The 26811-nt window shown below is 46.0% G+C and overlaps 2 long non-coding RNA genes across 2 annotated transcripts; one reads left to right on the forward strand and one right to left on the reverse strand.

The window, feature by feature from the left end:
• Window positions 1-520: 520 nt before the first annotated feature.
• LOC307193158 lies at window positions 521-9374 on the reverse strand. Its single transcript, XR_013830240.1, has 3 exons — window positions 8367-9374; window positions 4778-4957; window positions 521-1435 (listed from the first exon to the last, which is right to left on the reverse strand). It is a non-coding gene; the product is annotated as an uncharacterized lncRNA (long non-coding RNA).
• A 4262-nt stretch (window positions 9375-13636) lies between these two features.
• On the forward strand, window positions 13637-24417 carry LOC307197929. Its single transcript, XR_013831555.1, has 3 exons — window positions 13637-14644; window positions 18052-18231; window positions 21574-24417. It is a non-coding gene; the product is annotated as an uncharacterized lncRNA (long non-coding RNA).
• Window positions 24418-26811: the final 2394 nt, after the last annotated feature.

The raw sequence follows: 26811 nt of genomic DNA on the forward strand, positions 1-26811 counted from the left end.
TCCCCAGAAGTTTACTTCCTAAAATTAAAACCAGAATCCCGCACTGAGAGGAGAAATTAGTGATGCACAAATGAGACGGAGAGAGAGAGAGAGAGAGAGAGAAAATCCTTGTCCAGTAACCACACAGTATGTAAAAGACAAAATACCCAATTTCTGTCCATGAGATTTAACAGAACAGAGGAAACATGAGCTAATAACTCTAAGGGTCCAGGTCTGAAGCAGGAACCTGTGGGGGGGGCAGGATTCTGTTGGCTCCCACAATGTGTCTTACATGGGCTAATTTTTATAGTCACAGCCAAAAAACACAGAAACAAACAAACAAAAAAAAATTGACAAGGAATAACATAGAAACACTTATTCCCATGCTAATTCCCCTTTTTATATGAGGAAGGACAGGCATTAGATTGTTTTCATCAAATTAAAATTATAAGCAAAATTTATAAATAAAAGAGAAAAGGGGAGAAGGAAAAAAACTCTGGGATCAGTGAGATTCTTCTCTTTGGATAAGTTGCTTGGCAGGACGTTATCAAACAGCTCATTCTGGGCAGTCTTCCCTGGACCCTGTTGACTAGGTCAGCAGAGAAAACAATTACAGTTCTTGGAGAATTTTAAAAATAATCAATGTTGAGCTTTCGAACATATGCAATAGAATATCTCTGTGTAATGCCCAAAATGTCCCTCTGTTGTCCTTCCCCTTAGTTATGTCGGGAGGGCACTGCTCCCTTTATTAGTTAGACTATCATACAGAGATGTATACAAAGATTGCTGTGTTGGCAAGTAAATGAAGAAAGGGACATTGAAAGACTGGAAAATAAAATGGAATATGATTCAGTCCCACTTCTGTGGAAGGAAAATTTGAAGCATTTACCAACATTAGAAGCATAGAAACACTAAAGGTAGCACTTGCACTTCCAGTTCTCTAAGCTATGGAAACACCTGCACGAGTGGTCAGAGGTGTGTGTACAATAATGATGGTTGCAGCATATTCGTCATCGTGAAACCATGAAACCAAGTAATACACAACCATGGAAGAAAGGCCTTTATCAGAAACAATGCAGAGGAGAATTATGATCATGAGCTCACTTATAACATCATTCACAGAACAAGTACTAACGTTCAGAGATGAAAAATTTGAGGCACATAACATATAACTTTCTTGTCCAAGTCTACAGACTTGGCAGAATAAAGACTTTATCCCACCAGACCGTGGCTTCCTTGATCTCTTTCAGGAGGTCGTGAGTTAGGCAAGTATGGAGTCCAGTAGAGACGACAGACAATAGAGCTGGGAAGTCGGGGTGGCCCAAGACTGGCAGCAGTGGTGAGGTGGACAGGACCCCGAAGACAGTTCGGTAAACTTTGTGGGAGCAGATGTACAGGTAATAATCAGCATGGAACACCTGGAATGGTATTCAGCACCGAAAACGCTGGATGGGTTCTGGGGAAAAAGAAAAAAGAAAAGAAAACTCTCCCACCGTCCCTGGGTGGGCTCGAACCACCAACCTTTCGGTTAACAGCCGAACGCGCTAACCGATTGCGCCACAGAGACAGCAGCACATGCCTTTTCTGGACTCTCTTTGCAGTAGACACTTACTAATTCCCAGGATGTGCCGCCTGTCCCGCAGGAGAACGGTGCCCGTTCGAAAGCCTCGGAAAAACGGAAAGTTTAGAGCGATGAATGATGTTCTTTATCCTGTTTGAAACTGGTGCCTCAGGTGCCTTATCCGAAACTAAAAGGGCAGCAGAATGGCCTGACCCCGCCTTGCCCCTCACTCGCCTCAGATGCCAGCGCCCCCGGAGACACCCGGAGCCCGGGCCGGGACCCTCCGCGCCTGAACCGAATGGGGTCCAAGGATAGCTGAACTCCCGGTGGGCATCCATGACGGCTCTTCCGGTTTCCTCGCCGACACCCAATGAATGTGACTTTGCCCACCCTCCCGAGAGGCCTCCGGGGGCCCGTGTGGTGTTTTGGTTTCCTGTGTCCGTCACGCGATTTCCACAACGGCAGCAGTCGCCGTGATGGTCGCCCCTGCGTCCCCACGCACAGAACAGGGTCTGGCACTCAGCAGGACGCTCCGGGTTTCCCGGCCATTCTGTGATCCCTCAACGTCCTTTCCACGGATTTCTTTTCTTCCTGTATCAGCCAGAGACCCCTTGTGGTCCTTGCACTCATAAACCTTGACTGACCTTGAAGTTCTCCTGGAGGAGCGCTTCGTGTTGTTTGTTGCCGCCCAGCTTCTTGATTTTCCAGAAGGAAGTTTCATCTTCTCCTCAGCCCGGTGCTGTGAACTTCCTCCTGGTAACAAGGGCCTCCTTCCTCCTTGAGTCAACTCTTGTCCAGTCCCTGGGACGTCTCCCAGCAACACTGGGCATCTTACTGACTCTGTTTTTTGGCCGACGGCTCTTTTCTTTTAATGCGAATTTTTCTGTTCTGTGTATTGGATAAGGGGAGGAATGGCTTTGGGAGAAAATGAAGAAGTAAAGGGGAAATGAAATAACGCAGATTATTATTTTGAGACATAGTGTGGACTTATACCTATTACACATGTGAATATTTAGTGTGGTGGTATTTTGTGTACATAAATACTGTATACACTGTCAGACAACTCGGAGGCACGTGCTCTATGACCCAGCAATGAGTGCTCTTGGGTACCTGGGTATGTGTACACTTCTTTTAAGCCGTGCGACTTCTGGGTCATGATATATTAAGAAATTGGAATGAAACTGACTTGCCCACGCTGTGAGGAAAGAGTCTGTGACTGCCGAAGTGTCAGAGCGCTGCCTTGTGGCCTCCACAGCATGTCGTTGATTTTGAGTCACCCCTGGTGAGTATGGCCTGGTTTGTCTCAGTGTTTGGTGTAAACGTTAATTTTTACTTGCGCGGTAAATCTAACAAATCTACAGTGGTAAGAAAAACTTAGCCCCCCTTCATCAGAAGTGTATGAAGAAGAAAAGGAGAGGTCTCCTGCCTCCCATGCCCATTCCACTGCGGACACACTTTATATATTACACGTAGGAGGTGGTGGCAGCTTTGGAGTGTCATCGGTGCTGTGTAGCCAAGGGACCCAGGAAGTCCCAAGTCCTGCCCTGACAATCGTCTGCCCTCTCTGGGCAATGGGAAAAGTGTGAAGGCGAAGAAAAGTAACACTATTATCTGCAGAAATTTTACCTCAGGATGGGACACTCTGGCAAACTGAGGCAGAATATGTGGTTTATGATGGAGACTTTCAGGGGCTCTTCCCTGGCCCGAAGCCCAAAGTGGATTTTACCTCGTTTTCTGAGGTGCAAGTGAACTGAGAGAAGTCAATCAAAGGAGAGGAGCAGAGAGAAAGCAAGACGGAGGACCACCCACGCGGGTCAACCGTATTCAAGTCTTGTCGGGACCGTAGAAGAAATGCCCTGGGATTATCGCTGGGACGCGTGGAGGCTAAATAAGTACTTCCCCATCTCTGGCGGCATAGAGCGAGCACGTTTCGAGCAGGTTCCATGGTGTAATGGTGAGCACTCTGGACTCTGAATCCAGCGATCCGAGTTCAAATCTCGGTGGGACCTTTCTGCTTAGTTAGAAGAAGGACTTTTTTACTCCTCAGATGGGACGTGCTTTCCCGCTCCCGCGTCCCGGAGAGGCGCGGTCCGCGCGGTCCACGCGGACGTGGAGGGCAGGTGAGGGGACGAGCCCGCGGCGTCCCCGCTGGACCCTGGCGACTCTGCCCGTCGCTGGCCACCGGAGGCCCCGGCCCCGCCGCCCAGGGGCGCAGCGACCGAGCCGGTGGCACCCCCTCGTCGGGTCACCCTGGGTCTCGGGGGCAAAAGGCAGAGGCTGCGCCCACTGACTCCTGCCCCGCGAGAGGGGTTCGCACCGCACGTCCTGTAACTAACTGCGCGCTGGTCCCTGTGAGTAAAGGGTCGCGGTGCGGGGCTGTGACGTCGCTGAGCAGCCAGGGTGACAGCGTCTTAGCTTTCGGGTCGAGGGTTCCAGACCTGGATGGGAAGTACTGTATTGTATTCAGGTGCCCTATTTATTATTCCGAATATCAATGGATCCTATCCCAGTTTATACCCATTTTATTCAGAACTGCTCGCTCCTAAGTCTCCGTTGGACACGAAAAGCCGCTGTTAGGCTAAGATTTGAACCTTCACTCCAGGAAACCTCGTCCTTTCTTTCCAAGCTCAGCCAGAAAGGGGAGCCCCGGCCGCGGATTCCGGCGTCTGAGGAGACCCCAAGTCCCTGACCCACGGCCGCCCGGCCCGGCTCCTCCGGGGCCAAAGGTGAGACGAGCCGGGGCCGCTCCGAGTCCGGGACCGGCCGGCGCCCCTTCGTCCTGCCGCGACTCTGCTCCACCGAGAAGACGCCCCAGGACGTGACCGGATGGAAACACTTTTGTCCTCTACTGCTCGGTAGAAACGTATGGATGAGGCTTGTGATGGACTTGAATAGCTAATTAAAACGTTCTCTTCCAGGTGCTAAGGAGCATCTCTCTGAGTTTGAGATTTTGGAACTTTCAGAGGTTACGAAGGACCGAACGACACAGCTGTCTTTGGAGGACTTGACGAGAAAGGTGTGAGGCCGGCGAAAAGATCCGAGGAAGGGCAAGAGCAGGAAAGAGGAGAGAATGACACAGAAGGGAGAAAGGGGCTGGAAGGGAGAGGAGCTGGGCGGGCACTGCAGCGGGGGCAGTCGCTGGGTTTGGGCGACCACAGCTCCTCACTCTGGAGCGCTCCCACCCTTTACCGACCTGCCCGAGAACCCGGTTCCACCCCAAATCGCCAAGCTGCTTGCCTGGCATTTGTTCTTGCAAAGTTTCCTTCGCCGTTGGGTTTGGAGGGGTGAGGTGGGCTGTGTTGGTGTGCAAGCCAGTGGAAGTCCTGGCGGCTGCCTTGGAGACGACTGGCGGGTAGGGAAACACACAAACTCCACTCTTCCCTTTGCAGGCCGGTCTGCAGGGCCTGGGGTGGGAAACTGGAAAATCAGAGTCTCAATATTTATTTAGAGATAAGGAGATAAATAGCCAAACAGTAGGTCATGTGAGTTGAAAGTGGTTATCCCTGGAAAAAAAGAAATGTGGGATGGGATCAGGGGACTACTGTTTCCCATAACAAGTTTTGGGGCATATGTAACTTTGTACCACATGTATGATATTTTTAAAGTTCATTGCTTGTATTTTGAATATAAATTTTTATGTAGTCATATGTATCACTCTTTTAAAATTCTGGGTCTTGTGTCATGTGTAGAAATGTTTTCCACTGTAGAATCATGATTTTTATTTTTTTTACATTGGGGCATTCTTGAAGCAAGGAATTGGACCATTATTCCCCTTTTGATGAGCTGATCACATGAGCTAATATACTTGCAGATCCTCCCAGCCCAGGAGGTTACTGCTGGTCAGAGAGGATTGCTTTACTCTCTCTAGGAGGGTCCACAGCCACTCAAAAGTATCAGTAACTTAAATAAAATCCCACCGAGTCTTTATGCAGTGCTGTGCCCAAAACACAAGAGCTTACACTCAATGATTACATGTTAGTGCCGTGTGCCCAGGCATAGTCTACAAGTTTTACATGGGTTTACTCATTTGATCCTTTCAACAGGCCTATATCATATCATCGTCCTCACTTCCCACATGAGAAAACTGAGGCGTGGAAAGGTTAAGTAACTTGTCTCATCGCTCAGTCAGTGAGCGGGATTTGAAAGCAGGAATCTGAACGGAAGCCCGCCTGGCTCCACAAGATACGCTCCCAATCAAAGAGGAACAAAAATGGTAAAGATGCTTGACAAGAAATTTAAGTCTGTATATTTCTTTTGAAAAAAACACTAAGGAGGAGTCACGTAACGGGCATAAAACTGTCCTAAATATCCTCATGACCCACCTGCCTCCCAAACATCCTTCTTATCCCAACAGCTGCTCCCCGCACATCTCCAACTTAAACACAATTCCTGCCAGAACTAGATTTTTCCTTCCCTTTATCTTTTCCTCTCACCTACGCCATACTTCTTCCATAGCTATTCTGTTCCTTCACTTCCAGGTCATTCATTTTCTTTAAATTTAAAAATGTTAAATATATATATATAAAGAAGTAAATAAGCAGCCATCCATAGTCCCACCTCCTGGAATTAACTGCTGGTAACATCTTTACGTATTTTTCTTCGATTCTATTTTTAAGTTACTCTAATTTTTGCAAAAATTATATATGCTTATTATGTAAAATTCAAATGATGCAGAAAATGCAAATATGTAAAATTTTGAAACATCTGAAATTCAAAAATAACCTCTGTTAAGGTAGTTAAATATTGATGGAGTCATTTTGGTATATCTATATCTATATTTGTTTTTATAAAATTGAGCTCTTATAGATTCTAGTTTTATTTTAAAGTATGCAATTTAATAGTGCATAAAGTTAATGGAAGAAAAAGATACAAAAATGAAGAAATTGCTGAAATTTCAATCAAATTGTTTACCACAAGAGAGAGACTTTTCTAAAAGAACCCTCTAAGGCTAATAATAATAATGATAATAATTAAGACATTAAAATTTGGAATGATTCTTCTTATTACTTTTTAAAATCAAATTTCTCGAGTTGTAATTTGAAAATAATACAATGCATCCATTTCAAGTTTGATGACTTTTGACAGATGAATGTACCCACGTAACCACTACCCTGTTCAAGAAGGAAGAACATTTCCAGTACTCCAAAATGTCCTCTGCCGTCGATCCCCCTACCACTTCCTGTCCCAGGAAATCAGTGATCTAGTTCCTGTCACTATGGATTAGTTTTGCCTGTTCTAGAAATTCACATAAAGGGAACCACAGACTATGTACTCTTTTCATCACTCAGCATGATGTTTTCGGGAGTAATGCATATCGGGGCCCTGTATCAGGAATCTGTTTCATTTCATCAAAGAGTAGTTAGTATTCCTTTGAATGAATATATCACAATTATATCCGTTCACCTCGTGCTGGACATTTGCATTGATGAACAAAGCTGCTATAAACAAGTCCCGTTTGTGGGCATATGTTTCATAAATTCCATATAAAATCTTTTCTTCTTTAATACGAATTTATTTTATGAATGGATGTTACATCCGCAAATACAAAATGTATTCAAATGTTACAAAAACCTGAAGTACAGGCTTATCTTTGATTGTTTCCTATCAGGACATACTTAATATAAGCCACACACTATGCTAGGTGTGTTATTAGATTATCTCATTTAATCTACACAAGTTCACGAAGTACGTAATATTACTTTCATATGACGCTTGCAAAATCGGCCTAGCAAATCGGAGTTGGCCCAAGCTCCAACAGAAGGCACCAGGACTGAAAAGGAGCCCTCCCCCGGAGCACCTCCCCCCCCCCCCCCCCCCCGCGAGGCAACCCAATGTCTTCGTAATAACCTCGCTATGTCTGATAGGCCTGGAAACCAATATCCAAGCAGTTCCTAGTCCCGGTATTTATTGTTCGGCTTCTTTTGGTCAGAAACTCCTCGATCCGGGATCCAGAGCATAATACTGTGGACAACCTTGAGACTAAGGAAATCTGTTAAAAACTCTAAAAACCCGTTCTCTCATCAGTAGGGCATTGAAAGTTAACTTTCGTCTTGGTTCAGCTATTTTATATTTGAGCAGGGAAAACGCCCGCTGCTGGGGAGAAGAGCACTTTTGTTTTTTACTTTCACTTCCAATGATCTACATACTCGACCTGGGTCCTGTGCTTTTCAGTTAGTTTTCTTTGGACCTAGTTTTCTTTAGACCTACCCTTAAGTATCACCCCTTCCCCCACCTCCATCTCCATCTCCACTCGCCCATCTTCACTCCCCCTCTCCCTGACAGCACCCCCACGGGTCGCAGAGGCTTCCGGAGCTGAGCGGATCTAGGAGTGCCGTCCCCGAGGTAGCCACGAGGGGGCGACAGTCTTTTCGTCCATGGTCCTACCTTGACTGTTTGGCCCAGCAGATTCTGTTTGCCAGGACTTCGTGGATCAGCAGTGACGGTGAAGCAAGGGAATACCACATCCTGGGAAAGGAGTTTGTGAAAAGCCCACAACTGCCAACGCTGGGCCTGGGGTTTTTTCCTAAACTGTAGTTCAATAGGGAAAAAACTAAAACTACTCCTTAGTAAATGAAAAAATGTTATGTACAACTCCTGCGGCTACTTAACGAAAACGGATGTGAAGGTAATTTCTTAACTTGCCAGGCCAGTGAAGCAGGTCTCGTGCAAACTGAAGGCTGAAAGAGAACTGCTGTTTTTTGTCTATGCAAGTAAGTAGTGAGAGAAGGACTGAAAAGAAAGGCTAAAGGAAGGAAAAGGAACAGGACTGAGAAATACGAAGAGACTGCTTGAGACGGAAAAAAGGAATGAGTAGGCGGGTACCTACCGAAATCCCCAGCCATGATTGCAAACGATGCAGCTGATCACTTCAGAATATTAGTTCAGAATTACAAAAGCATGGAACCGGTCAGAAGCGCATCTATCTGCTCTTTGGCTTTTCACCACACAAACCGGTAAAAAACCGGTTACGCGGCACGCGGTTATTTTCTTCGGGTCCGTTCGCGGAGCGAACGCTGACGTCCCAGTGTAGACCTAAGCTTTAACCACAGTTGCGTTTCACGTCGTTTACACACGAAAAGCGTTCCGCGTACCGCAAAGCACAGCCGTGGTTCCGTACGACAGCCCGAATTTTCGCCGCTCAGGGGTGAAAAACTCCGTACACCACATACAGGCGAGTCGCGCGGGCGCCGCCATTTTCAGCGCAGTAACGCTGGGATCGTATTCTAGTGATAACAACCGCACCCCTCACGAGACCAAATCGCGGGTTTAGTAACTCAGCTGCCGGCACTTTACAAAACGTACTGCTAACATCTGAACCCAAGCGTTGTCGCCAACCCGGCCGCACTCACAAGTTCAGCACGTAAACAAACACCATAACTGACCACGCAGGTACCTCACAGCACCGCCGCGACAACAACAATCTATAAAACCCGGAACTCGGTACACCCCGCAAGCAATTCCATAACTCTGTTTTTATACCTCATAAATATCAGGGGAAAGCGCGAACGCAGTCCCCCACTATCACAAATTTTGCAGTCGAGTTTCCCACATTTGGGGAAATCGCAGGGGTCAGCAAATCCGAAGTGCAATGGATAAGCCTCACCCTGGGAAAACCACCTTCGTGATCATGGTATCTCCTCTGCCAGGTAAGTATGAGCTAAAGTCGCTTCGGCCCTGACACACCCTCAGGCGCCCTATACTGTACAGACACGGTCACTTTCCTCCCCGCAGCCCCGAGCCTTCCTGCCCCTTCCAGACAGCTGATCCATGCACTTGCAACCAACAGCCCTCGATTCGCTCCCATACCACGGGAGATCATGTGCTTTTCACCACCAGATCACGAACCAGCAGACCCTGCGCTGAGATATCTACATACGACACGCCCCATCCGTCAAGCCAACGGGAATTACCGCTCCCATCCAGCCCACGCCCCGCCCTACTCCGCGCCTCCCTCCTCCCACGCCGTCCAGCCAAGCCTACCAGAGGGCGGGCGCCCTCTGGGGGAAGTGACGTCGACCGCTCGCTCTTTTCCTCCCACCCGCCCCCACCCGCCCCCACCCGTTGGGGCCGTGCGCGCGTGGCTGGCTGCTTAATCTCTGTCCTGCCGAGCACCTGTCTGGCGGCCTGCTGAAGCCTGAGCACCTTTTGGGAACTGTAACGGCTTTCAATGCGCAGAATAGAGAACATTCAGGAGTCCAGGGGAAACCGGTTCCTTTCAAATCCAGTTGTCTTTGTGATGTACTATTGTGTGTACGTCTAGTAAAACGCATTAACCATTATGACTGGCGGTGAACTCTATTCCATTCTTGAAAGTTCAATTTCGTTCATCGGAAATTTCATTCCTTTTATTCCCCGTCTTCAGGTGTTGTTTTGACTCTGTCCTTGAACAGATTTGAACACCTATCTGCTACCCTCTGACTTCGGAGTCAAATACCTTCTTTAACACAGGTTCATTTGTTAATTATTTTAGGTCTAAGTAAAAAGAGAGTCTTTCATTTTGAAATGTCACTTTTCCATAAATTATTGTTTTTCATGTGTGCAGAGAGCATGGCCTAGGGGTCATTAACTTACTGAGCTCACTGGGCAGGATGTGGCTCTCATGCCAGGATTATTTTATTGTTTTGGGGCATATCTCATGCTCTGTTGCATGGTTTTGTTGCTAAGCAGGCCTGCTTGGTTTTGTGGTTGAGCAAACCCGCTTTCTTGAGTGATCATTAACTTTCTGGGGTCTCCCATACTTTTTTCTTTACCAACAAACCCCTGGTGGGATTAACTATTTAATTACCTACTTTGTCCCTTTACGCTGTCCCTATCACTATCATATAAGTTAGTTTCAAGTTACCAAAATTTGGAGAGACTATTTAATAGCCTTTCTTTCTTTTTTAAAAAAATTTTATTTATTTTTGGCTGTGTTGGGTCTTCGTTGTTGTATGCGGGCTTTCTCTAGCTGTGGACAGCGGGGGCTACTCTTCATTGCAGTGCGCGGACTTCTGATTATGGTGGCAAGGGCTCTCGGTTTGCGGGCTTCAGTAGTTGCAGCACTGGGCTCCGTAGTTGTGGCGCATGGGCTCCGTAATTGTGGTGCGCGGGCTCCAGAACGCGTGGGCTCTGTAATTTGTGGCACATGAGCTCTTTCACTGAGGCGCACGAGCTCGGTAGTTGTCGTGTGCAGGCTTAGTTGCCCCATGGCATGTGGGATCCCCTACCAGGCATGAAACCCACATCCCCTGCATTGGAAGGAGGATTCTTTACCACTGGACCACCAGAGAAGTCCCAGATCTGTATTTATTTTTGAAATCTTTTTTTTCACCTTAGGTCAAGGAATAATTGTATCATAGCAACCTACGATTGATTCTATCTGACCAGGTGTTTTAAAACTTTTTGAGATTTTTGACAGACTTCCCAAGTATCAAATTCTAACTAAAGTTCTTTTGACCTCCAGCTAACTTTGGGGTGCTTCAAAGGGCACCTGGAACATCCCAAAGAGAGATCCTAAACATACTGGGTTCATTTGATATGTTAAATTACATGGGAAACATTGTCCAAACTCGCTGTTGCCTGTGTCAGCTGGAATCATCAGGCTCTCCCCAATCTTATTGCAGCTGCCAAACAGGAGAAAGGGTTTTGGGTTCTTTTGCTGTCTAGTCTCTCACCTTACTCTATGTCCAAAAAATCCCCTGTGGGAATACTCCCACCTCTAGGCCTTCGGGTCCTGACCCCTCCGTGACATTTTCCATTGCACCCAACTCGAATTCCTGTAGGAGTTCCTTTTTGCACCTCTAGGACCCTCTTCACTCCAGGCCTTGGCAGCCCATACCTTTACAGACTACCTATTGGGCTCGCCACTTCCAAGCAGCCCACATCCTAGGCTTTATAAATGCTCAATCTCAAGGAATACACCCCAACATAGGGAAACTTGTTATAGGACATAAGCTTTATAGACAACAGATCCTCCTCAAGGAGAGTCCTGGCAATGCACTGGCACTGGTTCAAACGTCCCCTATCGGGGACCCCTCACGCAAGGGACTGGGTCGACCTGAGAATTCTGGTTAGGAATTGATGGGAGAGTAGACGACGCTCAAAATCCCATTAGGTAAGAAGTGTATTCAGAGGACACTCCGACCCGCTTTCAACAGAAGCCTCCTGGTAAAATGTCTCTGGGACGCCAGACTTCATTTCTAGGAGTGCTCTCAGTTGCAGGTTACTCAGCATGGGAGGGTCCTCTTCTAAGCCAGAAGAAATACCTCTGGAATGTATCCTTAAAAACTGGAAAATTTTTTAAATAGATGGGCTGAAAAGGAAAATACTTAAACTCTACCGTAACACGGCCTGGACTTTATATAAGTTGGGGGGGGTGGGGTGGGGATGGAGTTAAATGGCCTGAAAATTGGTCTCTAAATTACAATACCATCTTGCAATTGGATCTTTACTGTCGCAAGATGGGAAAATGGACTGAGATTCCATATATCCAAGCCTTCATAGTCCTTTACCAAAAGCCTGCTCTATGTGACTCCTGTAATCAAAAGCCTGGGGAATCAGAAAGCACTCCTGACATTTTAGATGATCCCCTTCTAAGCTTCCCCAGCTCCCGGGGGTGGGGGTGGGGCGCGGGGAGCCAAGTTTCCCCTGCTTCTCCGGAGGCACCTACTTCTCCAGATCCTCTGACCAATCCCAAACTCCACCTTCCTATGTCCCTTTATACCCCCTGTTACCCCAGGAGGGAGAGACTAGTCACTCCGGAGTAACTCATAGTGGAACTTCTTATCACCCAGGATCGGGAAAAGGATGCCCTCTTAGGGAAGTGGCAAATGGCAAAGGGACAATCGGAGTACATGTGCCCTTTTCTTTAACCGATTTAGCCCAATGCAAACAGAGAACGGGCCGATTTTCTGAACACCCTAGTAAGTTTGTTGAAGGGTTTCAGGCCCTAACTGTGGCCTTCGATTTAACTTGGAAGGATGTCCAAACAGTCCTATCAACTTTCTGTGCCCGTGAGGAAAAACAGAATTGGGCAGCAGCACAGGGGCACACTGACCAGCTTGCCAGGGACCAGCCTGAACATTTTGTTATGGGTGGAGACACAGTCCCAAATCAGAAGCCTTGTTGGAGTTATAATTCCCGGGAGGGAACAGAAGCCAGGAAACACATGATACAGTGTGTATTAGAAGGGATGAGAAAGTGTATCAGAAAGCCAGATAAGGGCTTCCCTGGTGGCGCAGTTGTTGAGAGTCCACCTGCCGATGCAGGGGACGAGGGTTCGTGCCCCAGTCCGGGAAGATCCCACATGCCGCGGAGCGCCTGGGCCCGTGAGCCGTGGCCGCTGAGCCTGCGCATCCGGAACCTGTGCTCCACAACGGGAGAGGCCACAACAGTGAGAGGCCCGCGTACCACAAAAAAAAAAATAAATAAATAAATAATAATTAATAAAAATAATTTACAGAGAAAGGTAAAATTATGACTCGCGTAGTGATAACAAATGAACCTGTGTTAAAGAAGGTATTTGACTCCGAAGTCAGAGGGTAGCAGATAGGTGTTCAAATCTGTTCAAGGACAGAGTCAAAACAACACCTGAAGACGGGGAATAAAAGGAATGAAATTTCCGATGAACGAAATTGAACTTTCAAGAATGGAATAGAGTTCACCGCCAGTCATAATGGTTAATGCGTTTTACTAGACGTACACACAATAGTACATCACAAAGACAACTGGATTTGAAAGGAACCGGTTTCCCCTGGACTCCTGAATGTTCTCTATTCTGCGCATTGAAAGCCGTTACAGTTCCCAAAAGGTGCTCAGGCTTCAGCAGGCCGCCAGACAGGTGCTCGGCAGGACAGAGATTAAGCAGCCAGCCACGCGCGCACGGCCCCAACGGGTGGGGGCGGGTGGGGGCGGGTGGGAGGAAAAGAGCGAGCGGTCGACGTCACTTCCCCCAGAGGGCGCCCGCCCTCTGGTAGGCTTGGCTGGACGGCGTGGGAGGAGGGAGGCGCGGAGTAGGGCGGGGCGTGGGCTGGATGGGAGCGGTAATTCCCGTTGGCTTGACGGATGGGGCGTGTCGTATGTAGATATCTCAGCGCAGGGTCTGCTGGTTCGTGATCTGGTGGTGAAAAGCACATGATCTCCCGTGGTATGGGAGCGAATCGAGGGCTGTTGGTTGCAAGTGCATGGATCAGCTGTCTGGAAGGGGCAGGAAGGCTCGGGGCTGCGGGGAGGAAAGTGACCGTGTCTGTACAGTATAGGGCGCCTGAGGGTGTGTCAGGGCCGAAGCGACTTTAGCTCATACTTACCTGGCAGAGGAGATACCATGATCACGAAGGTGGTTTTCCCAGGGTGAGGCTTATCCATTGCACTTCGGATTTGCTGACCCCTGCGATTTCCCCAAATGTGGGAAACTCGACTGCAAAATTTGTGATAGTGGGGGACTGCGTTCGCGCTTTCCCCTGATATTTATGAGGTATAAAAACAGAGTTATGGAATTGCTTGCGGGGTGTACCGAGTTCCGGGTTTTATAGATTGTTGTTGTCGCGGCGGTGCTGTGAGGTACCTGCGTGGTCAGTTATGGTGTTTGTTTACGTGCTGAACTTGTGAGTGCGGCCGGGTTGGCGACAACGCTTGGGTTCAGATGTTAGCAGTACGTTTTGTAAAGTGCCGGCAGCTGAGTTACTAAACCCGCGATTTGGTCTCGTGAGGGGTGCGGTTGTTATCACTAGAATACGATCCCAGCGTTACTGCGCTGAAAATGGCGGCGCCCGCGCGACTCGCCTGTATGTGGTGTACGGAGTTTTTCACCCCTGAGCGGCGAAAATTCGGGCTGTCGTACGGAACCACGGCTGTGCTTTGCGGTACGCGGAACGCTTTTCGTGTGTAAACGACGTGAAACGCAACTGTGGTTAAAGCTTAGGTCTACACTGGGACGTCAGCGTTCGCTCCGCGAACGGACCCGAAGAAAATAACCGCGTGCCGCGTAACCGGTTTTTTACCGGTTTGTGTGGTGAAAAGCCAAAGAGCAGATAGATGCGCTTCTGACCGGTTCCATGCTTTTGTAATTCTGAACTAATATTCTGAAGTGATCAGCTGCATCGTTTGCAATCATGGCTGGGGATTTCGGTAGGTACCCGCCTACTCATTCCTTTTTTCCGTCTCAAGCAGTCTCTTCGTATTTCTCAGTCCTGTTCCTTTTCCTTCCTTTAGCCTTTCTTTTCAGTCCTTCTCTCACTACTTACTTGCATAGACAAAAAACAGCAGTTCTCTTTCAGCCTTCAGTTTGCACGAGACCTGCTTCACTGGCCTGGCAAGTTAAGAAATTACCTTCACATCCGTTTTCGTTAAGTAGCCGCAGGAGTTGTACATAACATTTTTTCATTTACTAAGGAGTAGTTTTAGTTTTTTCCCTATTGAACTACAGTTTAGGAAAAAACCCCAGGCCCAGCGTTGGCAGTTGTGGGCTTTTCACAAACTCCTTTCCCAGGATGTGGTATTCCCTTGCTTCACCGTCACTGCTGATCCACGAAGTCCTGGCAAACAGAATCTGCTGGGCCAAACAGTCAAGGTAGGACCATGGACGAAAAGACTGTCGCCCCCTCGTGGCTACCTCGGGGACGGCACTCCTAGATCCGCTCAGCTCCGGAAGCCTCTGCGACCCGTGGGGGTGCTGTCAGGGAGAGGGGGAGTGAAGATGGGCGAGTGGAGATGGAGATGGAGGTGGGGGAAGGGGTGATACTTAAGGGTAGGTCTAAAGAAAACTAGGTCCAAAGAAAACTAACTGAAAAGCACAGGACCCAGGTCGAGTATGTAGATCATTGGAAGTGAAAGTAAAAAACAAAAGTGCTCTTCTCCCCAGCAGCGGGCGTTTTCCCTGCTCAAATATAAAATAGCTGAACCAAGACGAAAGTTAACTTTCAATGCCCTACTGATGAGAGAACGGGTTTTTAGAGTTTTTAACAGATTTCCTTAGTCTCAAGGTTGTCCACAGTATTATGCTCTGGATCCCGGATCGAGGAGTTTCTGACCAAAAGAAGCCGAACAATAAATACCGGGACTAGGAACTGCTTGGATATTGGTTTCCAGGCCTATCAGACATAGCGAGGTTATTACGAAGACATTGGGTTGCCTCGCGGGGGGGGGGGGGGGGGAGGTGCTCCGGGGGAGGGCTCCTTTTCAGTCCTGGTGCCTTCTGTTGGAGCTTGGGCCAACTCCGATTTGCTAGGCCGATTTTGCAAGCGTCATATGAAAGTAATATTACGTACTTCGTGAACTTGTGTAGATTAAATGAGATAATCTAATAACACACCTAGCATAGTGTGTGGCTTATATTAAGTATGTCCTGATAGGAAACAATCAAAGATAAGCCTGTACTTCAGGTTTTTGTAACATTTGAATACATTTTGTATTTGCGGATGTAACATCCATTCACAAAATAAATTCGTATTAAAGAAGAAAAGATTTTATATGGAATTTATGAAACATATGCCCACAAACGGGACTTGTTTATAGCAGCTTTGTTCATCAATGCAAATGTCCAGCACGAGGTGAACGGATATAATTGTGATATATTCATTCAAAGGAATACTAACTACTCTTTGATGAAATGAAACAGATTCCTGATACAGGGCCCCGATATGCATTACTCCCGAAAACATCATGCTGAGTGATGAAAAGAGTACATAGTCTGTGGTTCCCTTTATGTGAATTTCTAGAACAGGCAAAACTAATCCATAGTGACAGGAACTAGATCACTGATTTCCTGGGACAGGAAGTGGTAGGGGGATCGACGGCAGAGGACATTTTGGAGTACTGGAAATGTTCTTCCTTCTTGAACAGGGTAGTGGTTACGTGGGTACATTCATCTGTCAAAAGTCATCAAACTTGAAATGGATGCATTGTATTATTTTCAAATTACAACTCGAGAAATTTGATTTTAAAAAGTAATAAGAAGAATCATTCCAAATTTTAATGTCTTAATTATTATCATTATTATTATTAGCCTTAGAGGGTTCTTTTAGAAAAGTCTCTCTCTTGTGGTAAACAATTTGATTGAAATTTCAGCAATTTCTTCATTTTTGTATCTTTTTCTTCCATTAACTTTATGCACTATTAAATTGCATACTTTAAAATAAAACTAGAATCTATAAGAGCTCAATTTTATAAAAACAAATATAGATATAGATATACCAAAATGACTCCATCAATATTTAACTACCTTAACAGAGGTTATTTTTGAATTTCAGATGTTTCAAAATTTTACATATTTGCATTTTCTGCATCATTTGAATTTTACATAATAAGCATATATAATTTTTGCAAAAATTAGAGTAACTTAAAAATAGAATCGAAGAAAAATACGTAAAGATGTTACCAGCAGTTAATTCCAGGAGGTGGGACTATGGATGGCTGCTTATTTACTTCTTTATATATATATATTTAACATTTTTAAATTTAAAGAAAATGAATGACCTGGAAGTGAAGGAACAGAATAGCTATGGAAGAAGTATGGCGTAGGTGAGAGGAAAAGATAAAGGGAAGGAAAAATCTAGTTCTGGCAGGAATTGTGTTTAAGTTGGAGATGTGCGGGGAGCAGCTGTTGGGATAAGAAGGATGTTTGGGAGGCAGGTGGGTCATGAGGATATTTAGGACAGTTTTATGCCCGTTACGTGACTCCTCCTTAGTGTTTTTTTCAAAAGAAATATACAGACTTAAATTTCTTGTCAAGCATCTTTACCATTTTTGTTCCTCTTTGATTGGGAGCGTATCTTGTGGAGCCAGGCGGGCTTCCGTTCAGATTCCTGCTTTCAAATCCCGCTCACTGACTGAGCGATGAGACAAGTTACTTAACCTTTCCACGCCTCAGTTTTCTCATGTGGGAAGTGAGGACGATGATATGATATAGGCCTGTTGAAAGGATCAAATGAGTAAACCCATGTAAAACTTGTAGACTATGCCTGGGCACACGGCACTAACATGTAATCATTGAGTGTAAGCTCTTGTGTTTTGGGCACAGCACTGCATAAAGACTCGGTGGGATTTTATTTAAGTTACTGATACTTTTGAGTGGCTGTGGACCCTCCTAGAGAGAGTAAAGCAATCCTCTCTGACCAGCAGTAACCTCCTGGGCTGGGAGGATCTGCAAGTATATTAGCTCATGTGATCAGCTCATCAAAAGGGGAATAATGGTCCAATTCCTTGCTTCAAGAATGCCCCAATGTAAAAAAAATAAAAATCATGATTCTACAGTGGAAAACATTTCTACACATGACACAAGACCCAGAATTTTAAAAGAGTGATACATATGACTACATAAAAATTTATATTCAAAATACAAGCAATGAACTTTAAAAATATCATACATGTGGTACAAAGTTACATATGCCCCAAAACTTGTTATGGGAAACAGTAGTCCCCTGATCCCATCCCACATTTCTTTTTTTCCAGGGATAACCACTTTCAACTCACATGACCTACTGTTTGGCTATTTATCTCCTTATCTCTAAATAAATATTGAGACTCTGATTTTCCAGTTTCCCACCCCAGGCCCTGCAGACCGGCCTGCAAAGGGAAGAGTGGAGTTTGTGTGTTTCCCTACCCGCCAGTCGTCTCCAAGGCAGCCGCCAGGACTTCCACTGGCTTGCACACCAACACAGCCCACCTCACCCCTCCAAACCCAACGGCGAAGGAAACTTTGCAAGAACAAATGCCAGGCAAGCAGCTTGGCGATTTGGGGTGGAACCGGGTTCTCGGGCAGGTCGGTAAAGGGTGGGAGCGCTCCAGAGTGAGGAGCTGTGGTCGCCCAAACCCAGCGACTGCCCCCGCTGCAGTGCCCGCCCAGCTCCTCTCCCTTCCAGCCCCTTTCTCCCTTCTGTGTCATTCTCTCCTCTTTCCTGCTCTTGCCCTTCCTCGGATCTTTTCGCCGGCCTCACACCTTTCTCGTCAAGTCCTCCAAAGACAGCTGTGTCGTTCGGTCCTTCGTAACCTCTGAAAGTTCCAAAATCTCAAACTCAGAGAGATGCTCCTTAGCACCTGGAAGAGAACGTTTTAATTAGCTATTCAAGTCCATCACAAGCCTCATCCATACGTTTCTACCGAGCAGTAGAGGACAAAAGTGTTTCCATCCGGTCACGTCCTGGGGCGTCTTCTCGGTGGAGCAGAGTCGCGGCAGGACGAAGGGGCGCCGGCCGGTCCCGGACTCGGAGCGGCCCCGACTCGTCTCACCTTTGGCCCCGGAGGAGCCGGGCCGGGCGGCCGTGGGTCAGGGACTTGGGGTCTCCTCAGACGCCGGAATCCGCGGCCGGGGCTCCCCTTTCTGGCTGAGCTTGGAAAGAAAGGACGAGGTTTCCTGGAGTGAAGGTTCAAATCTTAGCCTAACAGCGGCTTTTCGTGTCCAACGGAGACTTAGGAGCGAGCAGTTCTGAATAAAATGGGTATAAACTGGGATAGGATCCATTGATATTCGGAATAATAAATAGGGCACCTGAATACAATACAGTACTTCCCATCCAGGTCTGGAACCCTCGACCCGAAAGCTAAGACGCTGTCACCCTGGCTGCTCAGCGACGTCACAGCCCCGCACCGCGACCCTTTACTCACAGGGACCAGCGCGCAGTTAGTTACAGGACGTGCGGTGCGAACCCCTCTCGCGGGGCAGGAGTCAGTGGGCGCAGCCTCTGCCTTTTGCCCCCGAGACCCAGGGTGACCCGACGAGGGGGTGCCACCGGCTCGGTCGCTGCGCCCCTGGGCGGCGGGGCCGGGGCCTCCGGTGGCCAGCGACGGGCAGAGTCGCCAGGGTCCAGCGGGGACGCCGCGGGCTCGTCCCCTCACCTGCCCTCCACGTCCGCGTGGACCGCGCGGACCGCGCCTCTCCGGGACGCGGGAGCGGGAAAGCACGTCCCATCTGAGGAGTAAAAAAGTCCTTCTTCTAACTAAGCAGAAAGGTCCCACCGAGATTTGAACTCGGATCGCTGGATTCAGAGTCCAGAGTGCTCACCATTACACCATGGAACCTGCTCGAAACGTGCTCGCTCTATGCCGCCAGAGATGGGGAAGTACTTATTTAGCCTCCACGCGTCCCAGCGATAATCCCAGGGCATTTCTTCTACGGTCCCGACAAGACTTGAATACGGTTGACCCGCGTGGGTGGTCCTCCGTCTTGCTTTCTCTCTGCTCCTCTCCTTTGATTGACTTCTCTCAGTTCACTTGCACCTCAGAAAACGAGGTAAAATCCACTTTGGGCTTCGGGCCAGGGAAGAGCCCCTGAAAGTCTCCATCATAAACCACATATTCTGCCTCAGTTTGCCAGAGTGTCCCATCCTGAGGTAAAATTTCTGCAGATAATAGTGTTACTTTTCTTCGCCTTCACACTTTTCCCATTGCCCAGAGAGGGCAGACGATTGTCAGCGCAGGACTTGGGACTTCCTGGGTCCCTTGGCTACACAGCACCGATGACACTCCAAAGCTGCCACCACCTCCTACGTGTAATATATAAAGTGTGTCCGCAGTGGAATGGGCATGGGAGGCAGGAGACCTCTCCTTTTCTTCTTCATACACTTCTGATGAAGGGGGGCTAAGTTTTTCTTACCACTGTAGATTTGTTAGATTTACCGCGCAAGTAAAAATTAACGTTTACACCAAACACTGAGACAAACCAGGCCATACTCACCAGGGGTGACTCAAAATCAACGACATGCTGTGGAGGCCACAAGGCAGCGCTCTGACACTTCGGCAGTCACAGACTCTTTCCTCACAGCGTGGGCAAGTCAGTTTCATTCCAATTTCTTAATATATCATGACCCAGAAGTCGCACGGCTTAAAAGAAGTGTACACATACCCAGGTACCCAAGAGCACTCATTGCTGGGTCATAGAGCACGTGCCTCCGAGTTGTCTGACAGTGTATACAGTATTTATGTACACAAAATACCACCACACTAAATATTCACATGTGTAATAGGTATAAGTCCACACTATGTCTCAAAATAATAATCTGCGTTATTTCATTTCCCCTTTACTTCTTCATTTTCTCCCAAAGCCATTCCTCCCCTTATCCAATACACAGAACAGAAAAATTCGCATTAAAAGAAAAGAGCCGTCGGCCAAAAAACAGAGTCAGTAAGATGCCCAGTGTTGCTGGGAGACGTCCCAGGGACTGGACAAGAGTTGACTCAAGGAGGAAGGAGGCCCTTGTTACCAGGAGGAAGTTCACAGCACCGGGCTGAGGAGAAGATGAAACTTCCTTCTGGAAAATCAAGAAGCTGGGCGGCAACAAACAACACGAAGCGCTCCTCCAGGAGAACTTCAAGGTCAGTCAAGGTTTATGAGTGCAAGGACCACAAGGGGTCTCTGGCTGATACAGGAAGAAAAGAAATCCGTGGAAAGGACGTTGAGGGATCACAGAATGGCCGGGAAACCCGGAGCGTCCTGCTGAGTGCCAGACCCTGTTCTGGGCGTGGGGACGCAGGGGCGACCATCACGGCGACTGCTGCCGTTGTGGAAATCGCATGACGGACACAGGAAACCAAAACACCACACGGGCCCCCGGAGGCCTCTCGGGAGGGTGGGCAAAGTCACATTCATTGGGTGTCGGCGAGGAAACCGGAAGAGCCGTCATGGATGCCCACCGGGAGTTCAGCTATCCTTGGACCCCATTCGGTTCAGGCGCGGAGGGTCCCGGCCCGGGCTCCGGGTGTCTCCGGGGGCGCTGGCATCTGAGGCGAGTGAGGGGCAAGGCGGGGTCAGGCCATTCTGCTGCCCTTTTAGTTTCGGATAAGGCACCTGAGGCACCAGTTTCAAACAGGATAAAGAACATCATTCATCGCTCTAAACTTTCCGTTTTTCCGAGGCTTTCGAACGGGCACCGTTCTCCTGCGGGACAGGCGGCACATCCTGGGAATTAGTAAGTGTCTACTGCAAAGAGAGTCCAGAAAAGGCATGTGCTGTTGTCTCTGTGGCGCAATCGGTTAGCGCGTTCGGCTGTTAACCGAAAGGTTGGTGGTTCGAGCCCACCCAGGGACGGTGGGAGAGTTTTCTTTTCTTTTTTCTTTTTCCCCAGAACCCATCCAGCGTTTTCGGTGCTGAATACCATTCCAGGTGTTCCATGCTGATTATTACCTGTACATCTGCTCCCACAAAGTTTACCGAACTGTCTTCGGGGTCCTGTCCACCTCACCACTGCTGCCAGTCTTGGGCCACCCCGACTTCCCAGCTCTATTGTCTGTCGTCTCTACTGGACTCCATACTTGCCTAACTCACGACCTCCTGAAAGAGATCAAGGAAGCCACGGTCTGGTGGGATAAAGTCTTTATTCTGCCAAGTCTGTAGACTTGGACAAGAAAGTTATATGTTATGTGCCTCAAATTTTTCATCTCTGAACGTTAGTACTTGTTCTGTGAATGATGTTATAAGTGAGCTCATGATCATAATTCTCCTCTGCATTGTTTCTGATAAAGGCCTTTCTTCCATGGTTGTGTATTACTTGGTTTCATGGTTTCACGATGACGAATATGCTGCAACCATCATTATTGTACACACACCTCTGACCACTCGTGCAGGTGTTTCCATAGCTTAGAGAACTGGAAGTGCAAGTGCTACCTTTAGTGTTTCTATGCTTCTAATGTTGGTAAATGCTTCAAATTTTCCTTCCACAGAAGTGGGACTGAATCATATTCCATTTTATTTTCCAGTCTTTCAATGTCCCTTTCTTCATTTACTTGCCAACACAGCAATCTTTGTATACATCTCTGTATGATAGTCTAACTAATAAAGGGAGCAGTGCCCTCCCGACATAACTAAGGGGAAGGACAACAGAGGGACATTTTGGGCATTACACAGAGATATTCTATTGCATATGTTCGAAAGCTCAACATTCAATATTTTTAAAATCCTCCAAGAACTGTAATTGTTTTCTCTGCTGACCTAGTCAACAGGGTCCAGAGAAGACTACCCAGAATGACCTCTTTGATAACGTCCTGCCAAGCAACTTATCCAAAGAGAAGAATCTCACTGATCCCAGAGGTTTTTTCCTTCTCCCGTTTTCTCTTTTATTTATAAATTTTGCTTATACTTTTAATTTGATGAAAACAATCTAATGCCTGTCCTTCCTCGTATAAAAAGGGGAATTAGCATGGGAATAAGTGTTTCTGTGTTATTCCTTGTCAGTTTTTTGTTTGTTTCTTTGTTTCTGTGTTTTTTGGCTGTGACTATAAAAGTTAGCCCATCTAAGGCACATCGTGGGAGCCAACAGAATCCTGCCCCCCCCCCCACAGGTTCCTGCTTCAGACCTGGACCCTTAGAGTTATTAGCTCATGTTTCCTCTGTTCTGTTAAATCTCCTGTGCAGAAATTGAGCATTTTGGCTTTTTCATACTGTGTGGTTACTGAACAAGGATTTTCTCTCTCTCTCTCTCTGTCTCATTTGTGCATCACTAATTTCTCTTCTCAGTGCGGGATTCTGGTTTTAATTCTAGGAAGTGAACTTCTGGGGATAATCCCTGTTGGGGGGTGGTTTACAGGGATCTATTCCCTGTTAGGTAGAAGATGACAGCTAATCTGGACCATGAGTCTTTCTTGTCTGATGCTTGTCCTGAGGATTCTGGTATTTCCTGGTATGTGACACCGCAGCAGTGAGAAGCTGTCCACCTCTTGTCTTTCCTCTATTTGGTAAAAACCGCGTGGGCCAATGCAATCCTTGTCAATAACTGCAAAAGTGTAGTAGCTACAATAAGGATGATCTTAATATGCAATGGTTCCCTCAAAAGGAGCTCCACAGTAATAAGGGGATTAATACAGGAAGAATATTGAATTTTTAGCATGGAATACGCAGCTTTCTTTCATTGGTATACTCAAGTTTCTAAATAACTGAAAAAAGTCAAACAAATGTCCTTTAGGGATTACTTAAATCAGACTACAGAAAGCAGAGGAAAGACATTTATATCATTACAAACAAGCAACCAAGTCAGCAACATGAGCACTTGTGACACCCCTACAAGTCAAGAGTTAAAGTTTCCAGAACTGTAAGCCAGTTCAGTCCTTAATACAGATGGATGAGGAGCACTGACGTCATGCACAGATACATGCCCTGGAGACTCAAAAGCATATCACAGAAGCACTCCGATTTTCACTAAGGGACTTCCTTCAAAGACTTAATGTGGCTTACTTATTTCATTTTGTTTCCCTCACTGTTAGTTGCTGTTAATACATATCGTTGCCTCTGCTTTCACCTTAAATAATGCGCACTAGTTTGATGAATTTTTTCCCCTTTAAATATATTTTCTCAGAAACAAAGCAATATACTTTCTATTCCTTAGGATAGAATAGACAAATTTGGCCTCTAAAAATTTAAATTAATTAAAAAGTAATTTCCCAATTAATTTCAGAATAGTAATAATCAGTTACGTAAATATAAAATAAGAGAATTAAGAATTTCTGGGAAAAATGCATTACTACTTATGCTTTCAATGTGGTATTTATATGAGGAAAAATTTTGTTGTTGAATTGGTGACAAGGAACTATAACAGATTTAGCTGTAGATTAAATTAATGGTCTTGATTACTGGGAAGAACAGTGAGAAACGAAATGAAATTGATTACAAAGACGACCGTTAATTCTTTTAAGCAATGTAAATAATTTATACATTTTATATATAATGACATTTAAAATGTTTATGTCATGTGGTGTGTTTTTATCGAGGTTACTCAGAAAACTTAGATTGGTTTAATAATTTTGGTCTAAAAATGACTACATTTTTTTTTTCAGATTATCTTATAATGTAGAAAATAATGGTGGTATAATATTATGGTACGTAAGTCTAGGCTTTATTTTGTCTTGAACATCTGAGTTAAGTTGGACTTCTTAAATTTCTTATACTGGTTGTACCAGTTAAATAAGGAAACATATTCAGGAAGATTTCAATGTCATTGAAAAAATCATTAAAATTTATGTGTTGAAGTATATTAAATATACTAGTCAAGTACATTAAATATACTAATATCTTTAAAGAGGAATGAATACTTCTAATTCTAGAAACCAGACGACTCAATTATTCCGCTTACAATTTCTGGTAAACATTTTTAGGTGTCATCTAATATGTGATTCCATATATAAGAATATATGATTCCAACATTCTCAGGTTCCAACATCTGTCAGCTTAAATTACAAATTCAAGATTTACAGTTAACTTTAATCCTTTGACTAACATTAAATTGATTTAATTAACGAATCATCCTTGGTTGCCTGCAAATTCTCTCTGTCTTTGTCCTTCCCGTTTGCCCTGATTTCCTGATAGGTTGGCTGACAACAGCGCTTTCCTTGGGGAATGCTGTTGTTTTCTGGGTTCACGTATATTTCTATATTTTGTAGGTTTGCGGCTGGTGCTGTGGCTATTCTTATGTGTTCCCTTGACAAAAGTTCAGTAGCGTGGCTTGTGTTTTCACTGCTCTGACACGACAGAATCATAACCTTAATGCTGCGCGCTGCACAGCCTCTGAAACCTTCTCAGTCGCCTCCTTGCTTCTCGTTACACATTCATTTTCGCATGGCCCTTGCTTTTTATCACAGCAAGCACCAAAATCCAGCTTTGCACAGAAATGATATCATTGAAAAAAATGTAGGATAATCTAATGTTGGCAGATTTTACTATGTAAATTACACCTCAATAAAGTTTACTTTAAAAAAAAAGGACAAACAAAACCAAATGTTGACAGGATGGAGAGCACTGGAAATTCTTATTCATTTCTGGAAAGGGTATAAAAAAGTTCAACAGGTTGGAAGAAAATTTGGCAGCATCAGCTGAGGGTCATCCATACACAGTTATATGCTGTGGCCCAGAAATCGTACCTTTAGCTGTGCTACACCTTTGACCTGTGCTCTCCAATATGATAGGGACAAGCCACATGTAGCTACTGAACACTTGAAAGTTGCTAGGGCCACAGGGTGTAAGGATAATATTCTGATGTAGTAAGTCTCCTAAAGTGTTAAAATAGATTAAACTAGAAAAATCAAAATTCCTTGTGACAGGTTTGAAAACTAATAAAGGGAAACGTCACTAAAATGAAGTTGGGAGACCAGAAGTGGGAGCTCTCATGGGGTACCACTCAAGTTCAAAGACAGGAAGTATCGTCAATTATAGTCCCAGACAGAAGAAGCATCAATAGGAAAGAATCATGGATTACAGGCCCCAACAGAAAAACATGTACATTTCATCTCCTGCAGGAAACCAGCAACTTGGCAATGAGAAATCGTCATCACCCTGAACTTTCACTTTTCTTGAAAGGGCTTGGTTTCAAAACAACCTCCCTCAGCTTCCTCCTCTTTCTGTTAAGTAAGGTTCCTTCCTGTCTTTTGTTTGTGGGGCTTGCCTATGGCTTTTGCTATAGCTTGCTTGTCCTGAATTGCAATTCTTCCGCTATTCCTGAATAAACCCTTTTTGCAGGAAAAAAACAAAAAAAATCCCAACTTTTATATATTTTTATATTTATAAAGTTTTTACATTTATTTTGCTTGTTTGATTTTGCTGCGTTGGGTCTCCATTGTTCGGCTATGGCTTTCTCTAGTTGCAGTGATTGGGGCCTACTCTTCATCGTGGTGGCTTCTTTTGTGGCGGCGCATGGGCTATCTGCGCGCAGGCGTCAGCAGTTGTGGCATGAGGGCTCAGTAGTTGTGGCTCATGGGCTCTAGAGCGTAGGCTCAGTGGCTGGGGTGCACGGGCTTAGTTGCTCCACAACACGTCGGATCTTCCCAGACCAGGACTTGACCCCGTGTCCCCTGCCTTGGCAGGCGGATTCTTAACCAATGCACAACCAGGGAAGCCCCCAAAAGTATTATTTTTAAAGTCAACACTGGCATTATTCTGCTGGAATGGGGTCCCCTAGAAAAATGTGTATGTTCACCAAAATTCACAAAAAAATGTTCGTACCTTTTCAGAATATCCTCAACTGGAAACAACTGAAATGTCCAACAGTAGAAATCTATGGAGAGGTATATTCTTACAAGGAATCCACAGAGACAAAGAACTATGTGAAAAATAGGGTTAAATTTCATAGACATAATGTTGAGTGAAAGAAGTCAGACCCATGCCCCTCCAGGCCCCCAAAACCAGTGCATGCCCTGTGATCCAATTTATGTGAAAGTGACAGGCAGAGAGGTTGGGAGGGGTATGTGCGTGATTCCTCTGAGCTCTTGCATGGGAAGAGTCATGAGGAAGCCTTTTGTGGTCTGGTCATTTTCCATACCTTAGTTATTCAGGTTGCTTCATCAGTTATTCACGTTGCTGTACACTGGTAATGGTTTGGGAA

The sequence above is a fragment of the Stenella coeruleoalba genome (assembly GCF_951394435.1).
Source record: "Stenella coeruleoalba genome assembly, chromosome: 1".
In the NCBI taxonomy this organism is placed as follows: Eukaryota; Metazoa; Chordata; class Mammalia; order Artiodactyla; family Delphinidae; genus Stenella; species Stenella coeruleoalba.